The 3,980-nt window shown below is 47.2% G+C and overlaps 1 pseudogene; it reads left to right on the top strand.

The window, feature by feature from the left end:
* Positions 1–1,068: 1,068 nt before the first annotated feature.
* LOC111555867 lies at positions 1,069–3,323 on the top strand (annotated as a pseudogene).
* Positions 3,324–3,980: the final 657 nt, after the last annotated feature.

Below are 3,980 nucleotides of genomic sequence, written 5' to 3'. Positions count from 1 at the left end.
GAGGCCTTTTGCAGGGGCCAAGAGACACAAGCCCCAGACTCTGGTTTCTGGTTTAGCTGGGGAGGTAGATAACTCAATGGATATTTACATTTCAGCATGATAAACTCTCTCTGTTGTGGGCAGGGTAGTGCGGGTGATAGAGGAGTGGGCCATTGCTTTAGACTTGCTTTTCTCCTTGGTCTACAAGACCCCCGAGGCACATCTCACACTTTCCAAATGGCTCCCTTCACAAGTTCCCCTCACCCCTCCTGTCTGGGGGTGGAGGCGGGTGATGTAGTGGGGAACATAAAGCAATCAACAATTTGGTCCAAAAGAGGCCTGGTGCGGTGGCTCATGCCTGTAATCCCAGCACTTTGGGAGGCCTTGCGGGGATGATTGCTTGAGGCCAGGAGTTTGAGACCAGCCTGGGCAACATAGTAAGACCCCATCTCTACAAAAAAGTAAAAAAAGCTAACTGGGCGTGGTAACAGGCGCCTGTAGTCCTAGCTACTTTAGAGGCTAGGTGGAAGGATCACTTGAGCCCAGGAATTCAAGGTTGCAGTGAGCAGTGATTGCGCTATCACACTCCAGCCTGGGTGACAGAGTGAGACCCTGACTCAAAAACAAAACAAAAAAACATAATTGCCTCTAAAATAAATCTCTTTCAACTAGCCCTCTTCTCTCTTCTGTCTTCTCTCTCTCTCTCTCTCACACACACACACACACACACACACACACACACACGCACACTCACACTCTGGGGTTGATGGGATTAATACTGGTAGAACTGGTTTCTTCATCCTTCAGCATGCCTGGATGTAGTAGTCCTTGCCTCTGCCCCAAAGCCAAAATGACAGGAAACTTGCATTTAACATCTTGTTACATTATGCATTAAAAAGAAATCCAGGAGAGTTAACCCAACTGTTAATAGTGATTATCTCTAGGTGATGAAGTTATATGTAATCTCTATTTTCTTATTTTTACTTATTGGCTTGTTTTTTTCTGCCATGAATTTATTAAGTTTTTTAATAAGTAAAAATAAATACATAAAATTATTCTCTATTTTAATAATTATTTGTGGTCCCACAGATGGAGGTATTTCTATTAAATACTCAGAAAAAGGCCGGGTGCAGTGGCTCATGCCTGTAATCCCAGCACTTTTGAAGGCCAAGGTGGGCGGATCACTTTAGGTCAGGAGTGGGCAAGATGGTGAAACGCTGTCTCTACTAAAAATACAAAAATTAGCCTTTTCCTTTTGCAGGTGGTGGCGAAGGTGGAAAGAAAGCCCTGAAGGCCTTGGGCACACAACGTGAGTACAAGGTGGTGGGTCGCTGCCTGCCTACCCCCAAATGCCAAACACCGCCCCTCTACCACATGCAAATCTTTGCGCCTAATCATGTAGTTGCCAAGTTCCACTTCTGGTACTTCCTATCTCAGTTAAAGAAGATGAAGAAGTCTTCAGGGGAGACTGTCAACTGTGGGCAGGTGTTTGAGAAGTACCCACTGCGGGTAAAGAACTTCAGCATCTGGCTGCGCTATGACTCCCGGAGCAGCACCCACAACATGTACTGGGAATACCGGGACAACCACCACGGGCGTTGTCACCAGTGCTGCTGAGACATGGGCACCCAGTACCGCGCCAGGGCCCACTTCATCCAGATCATGAAGGTGGAGGAGATCACGGCCAGCAAGTGCCGGCGGCCGGCTGTCAAGCAATTCCACGACTCCAAGATCAAGTTCCTGCTGCCCCACTGGGTGCTGTGCCATCAGCAGAAGTCATGCTTCACCAGGAGACCCAACACCTTCTTCTAGGTACAGGGTGCTCTCCCGGGTGTGCCTCAAAAAAACTCAGGAACACCCCAGTCGGGGGGAAAAATTAGCCAGGCATGGTGGTAGGTGCCTATAATTCCAGCTACTCGGGAGGCTGAGGCAGAAGGATCGCTTGAACCCAAGAGGTGGAGGTTGCAGTGAGCCGAGATCGCACCACTGTACTCCACCTTGGGTGACAGAGGGAGACTCTGTCTCAAAAAAAAAAAAAAAGAAATACTCTCAGCAGGGGTTTGTCCTGGGCACTGGCAGCACACAGAGAAGAAGTGAGAGCTCATTCAGGATTAAAAACAAGAGTCACCATTCCTGAAGGATTTCTCTGAGCCCAATTCCTTGTTCCTTCATAGCCATTGATATGCATATCTCAGTTAATCCTCAAAATCAGTTTAGGAGAAACATTATTTCACAGCTGAGGAAACCAAAGATCCTGAGACTCAGAGAGGTTCGTTCCATTATTTGCCCAGGGACACACAGCTAGAAAGTGAAGGAGGCAGGATTTGAATCCAGATCTGAATGACTTCATAGTTTGTAAATTTTTAAGCTCTGAACTTTGCCTTTCCAGTTGCAAGATGCTGATGCATTCTTGTATTTCCAGCTCTTCACACACAGGCACTCATCGATATTAGCACTGCCTGAAGAAGTCAGTGAGGTAAAGATCATTGTCTCATTTTCCAGATTAGAAAATTAAGGCCAGAGAGGGGACCTGCTCAGTGTGGTCAGCTGAGAAGTAGTGGCATTCCTTCTAGAATCCAGGTCTCCTTTCTTGCCTTGGGTAGCCCTCCTCCTTCCGCTACTTTCTGCCAACTGCTGAGGCTTCCTTCTCGAAACAAATGACTCAAGGTAAATCACTGATTGGACTTCCCCTTTCTCAAAACACAGGAAGCCTGTGTTGTTTGCAATCCCTGTGGGTGAACAGTTTCAGCTCAGAAGTAGGCTGGGCCACATAGAGGACTGGGTCCTGCTGGGGCAGGGCTCCAGGCTACTGGGGATGGCACAGCTGCATTTTTCCTTCCTGAGGGTCATGTCAGTGTGTCTGTCAAGTCAGGTTTGATGTCTTACCCCAAAGAACCGGCTGTACTATTATGAAATTTAGAAAAATGAGCCCAAGAGGGAGGGGCCTCTCAATAATTAATAATGACGACTACTATTATTTCATGTTTATGGCACATTAATCTTCCAACCAGGCACTGTGCTAAGTGGCTGACACGTGAACCCATTTGAGCCCCGGAACAGCCCTAGTAATAAGGTTCTATAGCTTTGGAGCCAAATAACACTAGATACAAATCACAGAAATGCCACTTTCCAGCTGTGACAACAGGGACATTATTTACATTCAGTCAATAAATACTTTTGAGCACTTACTATGTGCCACGTTTCAGTGAACAGAACAAAGATCCCTGCTCTCTTGTGATGTTTACATTCTACAAGGTAAAGCAAATTGTAAACATAATAAATATAATAAATTATAAATAAGTATAAATAAATTGAGTTAGAAAGTGGTAAGGGGGGCCGGGCGTGGTGGCTCAAGCCTGTAATCCCAGCACTTTGGGAGGCCGAGACGGGCGGATCACAAGGTCAGGAGATCGAGACCATCCTGGCTAACACGGTGAAACCCCATCTCTACTAAAAAATACAAAAAACTAAAAAATACAAAAAAAAAAAACTAGGCGGGCGAGGTGGTGGGGGCGCCTGTAGTCCCAGCTACTTGGGAGGCTGAGGCAGGAGAATGGCGTAAACCCGGGAGGCGGAGCTTGCAGCAGTGAACTGAGATCGGGCCACTGCACTCCACCTTGGGCGACAGAGCGAGACTCTGTCTCAAAAAAAAAAAAAAAAAAAAAAGTGGTAAGGGAAAGATACAGTAGAGCAGGGAGGAGACAGGGAGTGCTGATGCAGCATCAGTGCAGGCAAGAGGCAGGATGAGTTAAATAGTGGTGTCAAGGAAAGTCTTGCTGAGAAGGTGCTATGCATACAAAAGAGAGGTGAGGTTAGCCATGCAGGTAACTGGGGAAACCCTTATTAAGCAGAAGGAACCGCCAAAGCAAAAGCCCTAAGTGTGCTTGGTGGTTTCAAAGAGTAGCCAGTGCCAGGCGCGGTGGCTCACGCCTGTAATCCCAGCACTTTGGGAGGCCGAAGCGGGCGGATCACAAGGTCAGGAGTTCAAGACCATCCTGGCC

This window comes from Piliocolobus tephrosceles, chromosome 1, assembly GCF_002776525.5.
Source record: "Piliocolobus tephrosceles isolate RC106 chromosome 1, ASM277652v3, whole genome shotgun sequence".
NCBI lineage: Eukaryota > Metazoa > Chordata > Mammalia > Primates > Cercopithecidae > Piliocolobus > Piliocolobus tephrosceles.
This window is presented reverse-complemented; position numbering and strand designations above follow the sequence as displayed.